The sequence below is a fragment of the Giraffa tippelskirchi genome, chromosome 6, assembly GCF_054371585.1.
Source record: "Giraffa tippelskirchi isolate mGirTip1 chromosome 6, T2T-mGirTip1v1.2.pri, whole genome shotgun sequence".
Lineage (NCBI taxonomy): Eukaryota > Metazoa > Chordata > Mammalia > Artiodactyla > Giraffidae > Giraffa > Giraffa tippelskirchi.
In genome coordinates, this window is record NC_137280.1 from 164,211,139 (window position 1) to 164,225,619 (window position 14,481).

Sequence of the window (14,481 nt, forward strand, 5' to 3'; positions counted from 1 at the left end):
AAGCCGTTCATTCATTCATGCACTCAAAACAAACAAAGTCACTGTTCCATGACCCTAAACGCTAGAGGAGATAGGAGGCAGACGTGAAGTGAAGTGAAAGTCGCTCAGTCGTGTCCAACTCGTCACGACTCCATGGACTATACAGTCCATGGAATTCTCCAGGCCAGAATACTGGAGTGGGTAGCTGTTCCCTTCTCAGGGGATCTTCCCACCCAGGGATCGAACCCAGGTCTCCCGCATTGCAGACGGATTCTTTACCAGCTGAGCCACAAGGGAAGCAGACGTCAGTTACATTATAGAAGTCTGGGGTTGAGGGGACTAGTTGTTGGGCCACTGCTAATTCCAAATGAGGGCCTGATGTAAGGCAGTGCTAGCGAGATGATTGAAGAACCAAGTCAAGAGACAGTAAGGAGAGAGAAGCAATGGAAGCAGTTGGCGGGATGGCATTAGCAAAAGCAAAGATGCTAAGAGGACACACCAGTTTGTTGGCAAGAATGGTGAGTTGACTCCATCCTAGTAGTTTTGGTAAATGGCGCACTGGTCTGTTAACAGCTCCGTCACTGGAACATCTTGGCCAAACGATCATTTCTGAAGCAGTTAGGGTTTCTGACCGAAAGGTAATTTTTAACTGGATTACATCCAGAGATTTGATACCAAGACTAAACCTATGTTCAACTCATTTCCCAAAACACAGTATCAAAGACAGAGACTGAACACAAAGCGTTTCCTGTCAGATAACCATTTGGCTATAAGATGATGGAAAACAAGCAAAGACTCCAGAACATTCCTGTGATACACTTCTACCTGCACAGAATAGAAGAATGCTCTCCAGTTACGTCTCCTTGTGGGTTTCTTTCTGCTGCAGCCTGGGTACAGCAAGGTCCAAGAGGGAGTGAAGTCGTGGAACCCTCATCTAGTATGTTTTAACAGACCTATTTGGGAAAAAGGTTACCTCCCTTGTGGGTGGATTGCTCCTAAACAGGAAGGTGGTCAGTAAGTGAGGCCTTGTATTAATTTATGTCACTTACTTCCTCCCTTCCCATATTGAAGGCAGAACCCATATTCTACTCATTTTCCTATATCTTTTACACAGTAGACCCTCAATAAGTGTTTTTAAATAAATGGAAAATATTATAAATGTTTTTTGGAGTGCATGTAAAATGATACTTTTTAAGTAGCTATAAAAAGAAAAAAGCGAATTCATTTCACATTTGTGCATTAGCTACTATTCCATTTTAAACACACTAAGTAAAGCAGGCTTAAGTGAAGTTCCAGAAGGAGATATAAGAACAAATATAAACAACAAATATAAAACATTCTTATAATCGTAACAACAATGCAGACAAAACTGAAATTCATCTCTATAAAATGAAGTTAATTTCCTGTTTCTTTATCCTCTAATGCATTCTGTACCATAAAGACAGACAAATTATTCTAGAAAAACGCATTCTCTCAGGTTCAGAAATCTTCAGTGGATCACAAGGCACAGAAAAAACTTTCCACACTCCTCGCTCCAGGGCTTAACATGCTATATAACCTGGCCCTACCCAATCCTCCTAGCTCTGTCCCTCATAACTCTTGTATCAGAATATTTCGCTCCAGCCAAATTTTTCTACTCACTGCCTCTCCATAGCTCTTAGGCATTCTGTTCCCCTTGACCTTGAATACCTTCAAATCCTCTCTTGGCTTGTCTGAATCAGACTTAGCCTATGAAGGTTGGCTCAAGTATTGAGTGGCTATTTAGCTAACGTGAGTTTCCAGTATTCTTTAGGTTGGAAATACAATATGTCTACAGACTATCTTCTGCCCATGTTGGGTTCTGTTACTCCAGTTTTCCAAGAATCACTTGAATAACTGATCACCTTTCCTTCCATGCAACATCTTACTCAGCAGAGCACTGCAACAGCAATGATTCCTTCTGTAATGAGAAACTGATTGCTAGAATTCTGACAGCAATTAGACTGACTATGCAATTAACAATTCCAGTAGCTAACATTTCCTAAATAGGAACTGTATTAAGAACTATCATTTGATCCTTAACAATCTTATGAGGTACTATTTTTATGCCCATTTTGCTGATGAGGAAACAGAGGAAATAAATAGTTCCTAATCCAGGAGTCAATAAATGTTTTTTTTTGTAAAAAACTAAAGAGTAAAATATTTTTTATTTTAGAGGCCATCCAGTTTCTGCTGCAACTACTCAACTCTGCCACTGTCATATGAAAGCAGTTGTTGACACTAAGTAAACAAATGGATGTGGCTATGTTCCAATAAAACTTTATTTATTAAAAAAAAAGACAATGGGCTGGGTTTGGCCCTTCAACTTTTGTTGGCTACCTTCTGCTATAATCCGAATAACCCATTTATATATTAGTCCAAGAGAGGTAAAGCCATTGTTTCAGACTGCACCAGAGGTGGACCTAGAATCCAGATCTTCTGATCAGTTCTTCAGTGGTCTTTAATACTAACTGATTTGGGATCATTATTCCATGATAAACTGAGCTTTGGAAACTAAGGCAGATCTGATACTATGGACAAATCAGATAATTTTGACCTAGATTATTAGACCCAAGGTGGATTTTATTCCATCTTCTGGATCCTCCAAAGGTAAATGGACTTTTAAATTTAGTTACTTGCTTATCATGCAGAGAAAAGCATTTCCCACACCAAACACACCACAACTGTATAGCTAAGACTTTTAGTGCTTGTTAAAAAGCAGAATTTGGTGGTTTTGGAACTACAGAAACATTGTCAGGACAGTAGTCCCTTGACAAGATTTTCTGGAGTGGTTCTAAATACACGTAGCTTCCTGCCAAGATTGAAACCTGGCCACCTATTTTAACAGGGGACATTGTGACATGGTTAGAAGGGGTCAGAATACCCTTTGTGGCTACAAGACAGAATCCATGATTGCTTGACCTCTTTAGCCCCATGCTGGCTCTAAGATATTTAGTTCTGCATTGTTGATTCAAATCTTTGACAGGAAATAAAATTTCTGTATGGAAAGCTGTTATTCTGTGACCTTTGTTCCTTCTATTAATAGCCTGGGAATGTCATGGAAAATACATTTAACATTCCCTTGCACATCTACTTCTTGAGCACTGTTTGCAGTAAAGTTTATCAATTATTGTCTTAGGTAGGACTCCTTGATGATACAAATAGGAGAATCTTTCAAGGAGAATTTCCTGGAGCCAGAAGTATGGTAACATGATATTTCAAGCTCACTGTTGGGCCCACAAACTAATCAGAAAATGAGACAAGTAAACTATGTCTAATACACTACTCTTCTGAGTAAAGACAAGATGCTGTTATCTTGACTGTTCACAGTAGACTAACCACTGGAATACTGGCCAGCCTCTTTAGGAGCACTCAACACAACCAGAGGCTGGAAGAGGAGCTGACTCTAGGAGGTCAAGAAATACAGCTTTCCTTCATGTCTCTCCTCTAATTGTGGCTCCAGAGCACTCTTGTCCTTGAGTTATGCCATGACCTGGGATTGTGTTTTGATTCTGAGCATCCATGTCTTGTTAGGTTATGCACATCATATTTATGTATTTAGATCAACTGTGGAAGAAGTTCAGAATCCTCACCAGCCTATATAACTTCTGCCCGCCCACTCTATCATTAATGAGACTACTGGAAAAAATTTTCTTTGAAATGCATAGAAGTATTTGCTGGGGATGACTGAGCAGAAGATACCTGCAGTATTGTCTTACTAGTTGGCACCTCCTAGAACTTAACATATACATATATGCAGCCTTGCACCCTGAAGCCAGCTTTTGAAGAATGGAAAATATTTAAAACACATTATCAAAGCAGTGGAAAAAGAGTTCGTTTCCCCAAACTTCAGAATCTATAACTATTGTGTCAAAGTAAATAAGAAAGTGGTAAGTGATCTTCTGCCAGGGATAACATTTATGGAGCCTGGGGCCAAGAACTATAAATATATCTTATCAATGCTGTGCAGTAAACACCATTATTATATCCATTATACACAAGAGGAAACTGAGGCTATAGAGAAGTTAAGCAATTTACTCAAGGCGGTGTAAATGATGAAGATGGGATCTAAACTGAAGGGGTCTGACTCTACCCAGAACCTGAATGAACTTTTACTCTAAATGTGTATAATCAGCTTGTAAAATCTATATCCTTCAGTAGAGACTTGCTGAATGAGAGATAGTATGTTTCAGTCCCATTGTTCCTCAGATCACTGCTTACATATTACAGAGCACAAGCCACGTTGTGCTATTGTCCACAAATGTGTTCTGTGCAGTCACAAAGGGAGATACCAACAGGAACCTGTGATCAGATGTGAACATTACTATTTCCCAAACAGTTACCAAAGTCTGCACCTTGCTTTTGCAATGTTACTGAAGAGCAGGGGGAAGCAAAAAGTTCTTAATGGCTCAAGGTACGTATTTCGGGAATAGAAAAAAACTTGATTCTTATAGTCATTCTCTCCCTTCATTATTTTAGACTCATGAACCTCCTGGACCTTTGTCGCAATCATTAAGGCCATGCATAAAAATTCTGGCTCTTTTCTTTTGGGAATGCCCTTCTCCAGCCTCTGGAAATGACTTGCTTCGTCCAGTGAAAGATATGCAGAAGTGATCTCTGTTGCTTCTATGAGGAAGCTTGAAGACCCAGGGCACGCTTTGCCATCTTTATCCTTCAGTCTTGGTAACTGACAATATTCCAAACAGTGGCTACCCAAGGTGAGGACAACAGTGGAAGTATGGAGCAAAGCTCCCTGGATACATTTGATACGAAAGAAAGAAAGCATTATATGCAAGAAATTATCCAGCAAGACTTGGAGTCATTATTGCAGCAAAACCTATCCTATCCTGACTGGCCTACTCTTACAGAAAATACTGATGCCTAATCTAAAGCAGTGGCATAGTGAATATGGCAGAAGAAGGAGACTGGACCTCTGACTATATGAAGGTCATCAAGGCTGCCAGCTAACAGGAAACATCCAGGCCCTTCCAAAAGAACGAAAGACAGCAGTTCAGAAAGAAAAAGCCCACATGCCCAGGACTGAAACCTGGTCAAGATTGCTCTGGAAGCTGAAATGTGAAATCTCCAGTTCCTACAACTGACCCAAACTGTCAGCAGCACCACAGAAGCCTCATATATTCCCATATGCCCTTGGACCTCAATGAGCACACCATGAAAGCACTGAGGAGTTTTTAAACTAAAAACCGGCCAGTTTTTGTGGTGGTTCCGAAGCAGCCACCCAGAAGCACGCTACTATTTTAACTTTTCTGACAGACACGATCCGTCAGTCGACCAACCAACGGCTTTTCTCTCTCCCTTTTCAGTAATCATCGAAAAGAGCTAGGGGTTAGGGGTTAGAGGTTAGGGGTTGTGAGTTATGGGTTTGAACAGAAAGAAGTTGAAATCCATGACAGTGATGACTTAATAATATTGCAAATTATAGTTTTTAGTTCAGGTAATTAAGCATACCAAATCACAATAATTTCCTTCTACAGAGCCCAGGCATGTGAGATAGTGTACCAGAGAAAGGGGCACAGTGGTGTGGAAGGAGGGGGTGAAGATGAGAGTGAAGGAAAAAAAGTGTTTACAACCCTCCAATGCAGGTGCCCTTGAAAGACTAATAAAAGCGCCCTGGAGAATGTAGAGGAGACACTTCGTTAACACGTGTGAGAGACCCATAGCCCCGATCTCTGGGAGGCCGGGGGGGGTCCTGGCTTCCTTTTGTGCAGGTGCCAGCTTCTCCTGCCTGGTGGAATGTGAGGATTGAGTGCCCAGAAGGAATGCACAAAGTGTGCAGAGCCCTGGCAGCTGCGAAAGGAAAGAACGACTTTGAGAGTGTCAGCCGAGCCAGCCGCCGTGGAATGGCGTGTGTCCTTCATTGAGCTCTACACAAAGCCTCCTGAAGGAACCTGCGGGTGGGGGCTGAATCACACAATGATTTGTCTTTTGTTCTAGGACCAACCTTCTAGAAATACACCGCTCTTCAGTCTGCACTCACCACACAAAATATTCAAAATAGCTTCGTCAGGTATGTAGATTCATTCACCCGGCTGAAACAGTGTCTGTGTGTTTGGCCAGAGAGCTGGGGAAGAATTCCTCTGACAGAATTTCATCCCCAAAGGACGACCTGCGTTCCGGTCTTGACAGGGTAGTGAGGACAAGCCCTGGGAGCTAGCCTGGGAAATACTAGTTGTTCAAGCCTGTCAGTGTCACCCAGCCAGACTGCAGCCCCTCAGCTTGACCGAATGTTCACTGGAGAATCCTCGCATTGTTATGCCCCTTTGCATGTAGCTGAATTCAGAGTTCAGGGGTCAGATAACTAGGCTGGGTTTGCATGTGTTGAAACAAAAGTTCTCAAACTCTAGGATGCCAAAAAAATCACCTCAGTAAAAAAATTCCCATGTCCCACCATATCCTTTCTGAATTAAAACTTCTTGAAGTGGGGTGAAGCAATTGATTTTAACATGGTTCCCAGATTACTTCAAAAAAACTAGAGTCTTTTTTTTTTCAATCGCCTCACATTTACCTGAGTAGAAAAAAGAAAGTGTAACCCTTCATAAACATAAACATCACGAACACAAACATACCCGAGAAAACAAAACTCAATCCAATGAACTCACATAAGTGAGAAATCATATCCTGTTATTCAAACCAAGACACTTCTGCAAGTGAAAGCAGGGACTATCAATAGCAGGATAACAGGTGTAAACTGGGACTCCTCTAGGCAAACCAGGGCTCATGCTTACATGAGTTTAAGACTAATCTAGGTAGAAAAAAACTGATAAGATTTAGGCCACTAACCCAACAGAAGCCCTCATCCAAGCCTCAAAGCTTAGCAGTCTCCGCAAATATTTCAATAGGGCCCTAAAGCCAGAGAATCCGGTTCAGAGGGTCACACTGGTTTAGGCAAAGCAGGATAAATTCTTAGATCCCAATACCCTGGCTGGGAAGAGACCAGCAGAAACTGTGACCTGCCAGTGGAAAGACGCACGCAGTAGTGACATTCATCCCCAGCGACTTCAGCAGTCTCCTGACACAGGCAGAGAAGAGAAGAAACAAAGCAGGCGTTACTCTACACTAATATCCATCCGACACTTTTAGGAAACACCTTTTCCCCAAGTTTTTAGTTCTATTTTCAAACAGTCTCTACAAACCACCTAACAATTACTGTCACATGACTTTTCTACTGCTTTCTTTCTAGGGGAACTACCACAATATTCTTGTAAGACAAAGGAAGGGTGGGCTGTGCATTTTCATTAAACAATGTATACAAAGCAATCAGTGTATAAAGGGTGTTTTAGAAGTGCAAAACAGTGAAATGAGAAAGTAAGTTTTCCTAGGAAACTTCATTTATTTCTCTGGTTTTAATAATGATCATGGCCTATAGTTGGCTTTTGCAAATAATTACAATGGATCTGCAAATAAATACAATGAAAGTAAAAATTGCATATTTACTTCCAGATATTACTTTCATTTTTAAGGTAAACTCAAAATATTGTATTCATTCAACTATGCATATCTTCATGAACAAAACTCTACTCAAAGCTTAGCAATCACTGCAAATATTCTAATAGTGCCCTAAAAACTCTACTCGTAGCTCTATGAGCAAATTCCCTAATATTGGAACTTCCTTCTTAAAATGTGAAGACCAAAGAAAATACACATGCAGAAGAATCTGAATCTTCATAAAATAACTCTTCTTCTAGAAAGTACACCTAGGGTAACTCTGCCTTTTCTGTGTATAGTTGCCTGTACCTGGAATGGAAGGAAAGCATAATTGGTGTGCTGACCCCAAGACAAGGGCAGTATCTGAGGAAAGACTGAAATAATTACTAAATATTTGTATTAAAGAGGTATGGTGATAGTTACAGGAGAAGGAAAAGGGAAGGAAAGGAAGAGAGAACTCTTTATTAGATGATTATAAAATATATCTCATCTACCTGAGAGACTTAAAGTGTATTGGCTATGATTTTCAAAAACTGGTCTTAATTACCCTTGAGACCAGAATTCCATATGAGGTAAATATGTTTTTAGATAGTTTTCTAAAATATGTATAATTTACTCAAGGAAAAAAGGACTGTGTCCTCTGGAGCCAATCTAGCCTCACAGGTAAATACAAATTTAAGTAGATTTCTAAGAAGTATATTATGTACAGTGGCTGACAGCGTGGAAAGTCCATGAAGAAGCTGGGAAGGTCCGTCAGTTAAGTACATAATAAAAATGTATTGGAAAAATAGATCATTTTCTCAGTGGACTATAATTGGCTATGCATAGTAAAAAAGTCTTATTTTAAAAAATGTATTCTGCAGCCACAGACTTTTAAATCTCAATACTGTGCTATTTTTAAAACTCAGAATGCTAAGCAATATTAGTGAGAGTGACAGAAGAACTGCCTGGTAGATGTCGTTTTATAATTTACAACTCTCTCTGACATCTTTTTCTTCTAAAAGACTTCATCTAAAGCCAGAAGTGAAGAGTTAAAGACGATGGAGAACAAAATTCAGCTGTCCTTACTCAACTGATTGACGCTTTCAGGAGTGTCAAAGTACATTTAACTTTAAATACATATCCTCTTTTATTATCTAGGAAGAGTCTTCTGTTATAAACAGAGACAGAGAAAGGGCGAGAGGAGAGGAGAGAAAGAAAGGGAGGCAGGGAGAGAGGAAGGGCGGGAAGGAGGGAAGGAGAGAGTGGGGAGGGAGAGGATTTGCAGTCTCTAGAGTGAAACATTTACCTGTTCAGTCATTCATACCTTCGTTTGTGAGGGATGCCTTCCTTAGCCTACTCATTAACAGACTTCATCCTTCTAGCTCTTCACCATTCCACCGGCACATCCACTCAATTTTAGCTTCACCTGTCTCCTCTCCCTGCAACCTAGATGGACTTTAGTGTACCTGTTCTTGTGTCCTTTCTGTATTATCCTGCTTCTGTACAGATCATTCTGGGCTGTTGAGCTGCAAACTCTTCTGCTTTGGCTGCCATAGACTCTCCTGTTCTGCACGCAGCCCCAGCCGAGCCTTCACAGTTACTGGACAATCTGTTCATTCATCCGGTGTTGACTGGCCACCACATTCCTCCCAAGTGTTCTTTCAGTCTTCTTCCTCTTTCCAGAACCTTCCATCCCAACTCTCAACTTATAATAGCTATTTCTCCCACTTTCTTGAGAGAACTGAGACCACATGTGCTTCCCCAGTCCTCACCCTTTCACCCAGAAGCTCCCCCATGCAACTTCATCCCTTCTTCCCTGCTTCCATATCCATCACTTCTTGACCCTTTTCTAGCTCTGGAATTCCACCTTCCCCAGTGGTTCCTTCTAAAATACGCTGAGCTCTCCACTACTTACGCAAACCCCAAGTTCTCACCAACTTTGTTAAGTTCCTGTCCTTCCTTCTGTTACCCTTTCAGAGTTAAACTGTTCTGAAGGGTGGTTCATACAAGCTCCCACCAACATGCTCTCAGCTTTCTGCTCCCACCACTCTAGGGAGACTATGAGCACCAAGGTCATGACTAACATAATCACCAATGTGCATGACTTTTTTTTCTCTCAGTTCTCATCTTCCATGAGTGTTCGCCATATTTAATTCAAGTAGCATGTTTCTTGCAACTCTTGGTTTCCATGGCAAGGATCCTCCGGCTCCCCTTCGACCACTTGTTGTTTGCACACATGCATACAGAATGGAAGGGGGGGGTGGAGATGAGTGTCAAATGAGGAGAAGAAGTTCATTAGTATATTTTCCAAAGTGGAGTTCAATATTGGCTCAAGAGTCAACTGGCTAGGGTGGGAGGAGTAGATTCCAGCCAGGACTTAAATGATGGGCAGGTCCTGAATAAGCAGGAAGGGCATTTCATGTAGATAGCAAGGCAGAGCATGTCAAGAGAATCTAAGCAGAAGATACAAAGTCAAGAGTAGTACAACCACAGAATCTACAGAACTTTTATTACAGATTAGACACAAAGAACCACCAAAGATAACTCGAGTTTTTGGGTCTTCATGGGCAAAATAATTATGCTATGGGTAGAAATCCACGGACTACAAAAGGAAGCTAGTTTTAGAGGAAGACCACAAGTTCAGATTGAAATATACTGAGTTTGGGGTTAAAATGGAACAACTTTCAGTGTCCTAGAAAGAGACAACAGACTTGGGACAAAAGGCAAAACCAGAGATTTTTAGCTCCTTGAGGGAGTTAGGTCTCATTTCTCTTTGTATCCCTCACAGCACCTAAGCACGGTGCTTTGAACATTCCAAGAACACAATACTTGTTACATGGATAAATGAATAAATGAATGAAAGTAAAAATTTTGTCATTTTAGTCACTAAGTTGTTGTTCTTGTTTAGTCACTAAGTCGTGTCTGACTCCTTGTGACCCCCTGGCCTGCAGCCTGTGGGGCTTCTCTGTCCATGGGATTTTCCAGGCATGAATACTGGAGTGGGTTGCCACTTCCTTCTCCTGTCTTCCCTGGGGTGATAGTTAACACTGTGGGCATAGATCAGTTCTCTAAGGAAGAACAAAATTAGGAGTATCCCAAACTGGAGACAAAAGACAAAAATTGAAGACTTAGAGTGAGCAAAAAACCAGGAGTGCATGGGGAGATAGAAGTGGGAATATTAAATGGTGGTTGAAAGGGCATTGGGATAAATGCACTAAAAAAGTGGAAGACCAAATGAAGTTATCAATGTCTTCAGGGAACTAGTTTAGTCACGTGTTACAGATGGAAGCCACAAAGGAAAGAAGGAAGACTGAACAAAAGGGGGGAGTAAATGGAGGCCTGAGATGGATGGTGAACGAAGGGGTGGATTTTTTTCTTAAAATGTGCACATATGTGATGCACAGAGTGAACCTTTGTCATAGATATGCAAATAATGAAGCACATTCATACATGAATATGTGAATGAATGAACTGAATGAATCATTCATATTAAATGTGAAAAATACACCTGGATTGCTTTTTCTTAACCAGAAAATTTCACCTTCATTTCTGTGCTGTGAGTGTATAAACAGATACGAATGGACTCACAGGTGACAAAGTTGGTCAAAACTTGTAAGATAAAAACTTATCTCTTTCTAACATCTTCCTCTTTTTCCTGTTGTTATGGGGAGAAGACTCGCACAGAAAGTTGGATCACTGTGCGTGAGGCTGTGGGAAGGGGATTATTTATGAGTAAATACAAGGAATTTTGATTTTCGTATCAGTTGTTTTAGTATAAACTATAACCTCTCCAAGTGAATCCCATCTGGATTGTTTCTTTTATTAAAACTAATTGTTTTCTATGTTTGGAAAATGCACAATTTTATCTTCATGGAGAAAGGTCTGCATAATGTCTTTATACCATAAAAAGCAAACATGACTTACAGAAACAGAAAAAAACACCTGAAATCAATAAGCATCTATTTACTTTTCCCCATCTAAATGAGAAACAGATATCAAGAAAATATTTTAGCTCTGCATTTGCCTTTTTTAATGCTATGAAATTCATGCTGAGTGGAGAAAACTCATGCCTGATACATTCAACTTATAGTACATTTCAAGGTGAATTACTAAATCCTCAAAACCTGACCTTCTAATGAAGGCACTGATGCAAGCCGAGTTGGTGAAGAAAACTACAAAGATATAAAAATGCATAGATATATGACCAGCTAGGGACAAATTTTGATGGAATTATCACCAGATCTCTCCAGACAAGGCATATCTATCAAACATGCCTACCCTAAGCTTTGATTCCATTAATTCCCCGAGAAAAGACATCAGGTAGAGTTCTGGATACCAGGTGTGTAAACATTAAGAGATTCTGATATTACGATATCTTTCACATAGAAACCCGAACACAACCCAACCAGATGCAGAAGCGAGTTTCCGCTGGGAATGCTACCAACTCTTTTACTACTGGTATCATTATTTAAACGTTTAATGTAGGAGAAACTGAAGGCCAAAAAAGAACACGCCTGCACTTAATTTCAAGTGACAGCTAATACAGTGCATTAAAGGTGTAATACTATACACATGGTAGTTATATATAAATAGTAATGTTAAAAGGGGTTACAACATCCCTAAGACATCCTAAATCTAAAACACTTAAAAAGCACATTTGCAGTACAACTTATCTTAAATTATTTTAATTGGTTTCAAGAAGACTTCAGATTAGTAATGGGCTTTGACTTTTCCTGATTATAAAAGAGAAACACAGATGAATGCTTAATATCATTCCCTAATATCATTTCCAGGTAGACTACCACATAACCTGTGTTACTTAAATGCCATTAACTAGCAACGAATGTTATTTTCACATAAGTGTTTTATGTAAATTTTGTTTGCCTAAAGTTGTTAGTTCTCTTAATAAATATAGCTAATGCAAAATGCCTTTTTTTTTTTTTTTTTGGTTCTTTCCTTGCATTCATTATACAGGAACTTTTTCAGAGAGAAAGAGGGGAGAAAAGGCAGATTGACAGAGCTTGAATACTTAGCAACCATTTCACCATAGAGAGTCTTTTTTTTTAATTGTATGAAAAATAATCCAGTTACAGTCTTTAGCTCGATTACTTACAAATAACTTATCTGAAAAAAAATCAAGTAAATCTGTCAGTTGCGGAAGTTTATTTTTCCATGTGTTATCTAGAGATAAGCCAGCCTGTACTATTAGATTTCCACTGACATAATTGTGCATGAATTCTGATCTGATTTGGTATTACATGGTGCAAAAGGTGACACATTTTCTCTAATATACCCCATTATAAAGGAAAGAAATTGCCAAAGTATGAAATCTGAGGACCTTGATTCAGAAACTATGTGACTTTGAGGTCAACTCAGTGGAAGAAAAGAACTTGTTCAACTACCCCAGGCACTGAAGGTTGTGACAAGCAAATCTAATACCCAGGGTAGTTACTCTGTTGGATAATCAATAAAATCTTACATTATCAGACTGCAACAGCTGTATATTCGTTTATCTTATTGCCTTGTATGTCTCCAAAATATTCAAGTATGGAATCACAGAGAATACAGATGCTGTTCCCATTTCTAAATCATTGCTGATCAGAAGACTCGGCTAAGATACCAGAACTGAGAAATAGCATGCATGTGTATAACGTGCTGAATATATATTTTACGTAATGCTACCTCACTACAACAGAGAAAGATTAGCTCCAAGGACCTTGGAAAAGAGTTCTGACCGAGTTACTCAGAGTTCTTACAACACAAGTTTTAGAGATATAAGCGATCTTTGAAATCCTATGAGAAATGACCTTGAACAAATGAGTAAAATACCAGATGTGATCTTTTGGCAATTTCAAATTACATTTTCTAAAAAGTAGAAACCCTTATGTTTTAAGAAGGAAATGTTGTGCAACCTCTTTTCCTCACTTGACTTTTTCTTTTTGGCAGCCAGTCAGAGTAAGTAAAGCCTGACTTCCAGAACACAGGACTGGCATTCTGTCCTCCATTGGTAGAGGAAAATGAATGTCCATTACAACTTAAATAGGAATTTTAAAAGGATTCTTTACAACTTCCTTCCTACTTCCCTCCCCACCGCCCCCCTCCCAATTAGTTTCAAAGGAGAGCTTAGGTAGAAGATGAAATTTTTGGACTGCATCCTTATCTCTGGGCAAAGCAAAAGAAGAGAGATTTAGGGGGCCCTTTGAGATTTCAGTGGAGAAGTCGAGAATGACAATTTAGTCAGTTCTTTGTTGCTTCTCATTTCATAAATCGAACACAAAAAGTGAAATAAAAAGAAATATTAATAGCATGATAAAATTTAGATATACCTGGCAAATTGAAAGTGCTAGTTTGTTTAATTTTTGGAGATCAGTCCTGGGTGTTCATTGGAAGGACTGATGTTGAAGCTGAAACTCCAATACTTTGGCCACCTCATGCGAAGTGTTGACTCATTGGAAAAGACCCTGATGCTGGGAAGGATTGGGGGCAGGAGGAGAAGGAGACAACAAAGGTTGAGATGGCTGGATGGCATCACCGACTCGATGGACATGGGTTTGGGTAGACTCCGGGAGTTGGTGATGGATAGGGAGGCCTCGTGTGCTGCGATTCATGGGGTCGCAAAGAGTCGGACACGATTGAGTGACTGAACTGAACTGAATCCAGCACTATGTGTGGATAAGCCTTAGACAGTCTCCTGGTAACAGGCTTCATATTCCTGAAGGCTACAGGACACCTATTAGAAGCTTGTGCTCTTTGGAAATTGTGGCTGATTTATTTTTGAAAGATAGCCACACGACACATCTTATCCCTTAGGGGAGGGCGTGAGGTAAGGCTGTTACGCAGAAAAGGGTAGGCTTTGGAGGCAATAGACTAGAGTTTGAAGTTTGGTTGTTTCACTTCTTTTGCGACCTTTAGTGAGTTACTTTATGTCTCAGAGGTTTTGGTTTTCATCGAAAAATACTGACGATAGTAGCTGCTTCTCAACTGAACCATATTCTTCCAGCATCATACTCTCTTAGTGACTCTTAGAGCAAGGCCAGAAGAAACATGGTTGCTGTA

At 40.0% G+C, this 14,481-nt stretch overlaps 1 protein-coding gene across 7 annotated transcripts in view; it reads right to left on the bottom strand.

The window, feature by feature from the left end:
- The window catches only part of MCTP1 (multiple C2 and transmembrane domain containing 1), a 544,348-nt gene that overhangs the window by 50,983 nt on the left and 478,884 nt on the right, over nt 1-14,481 (bottom strand). The gene's annotated exons all lie outside the window — the stretch shown is intronic.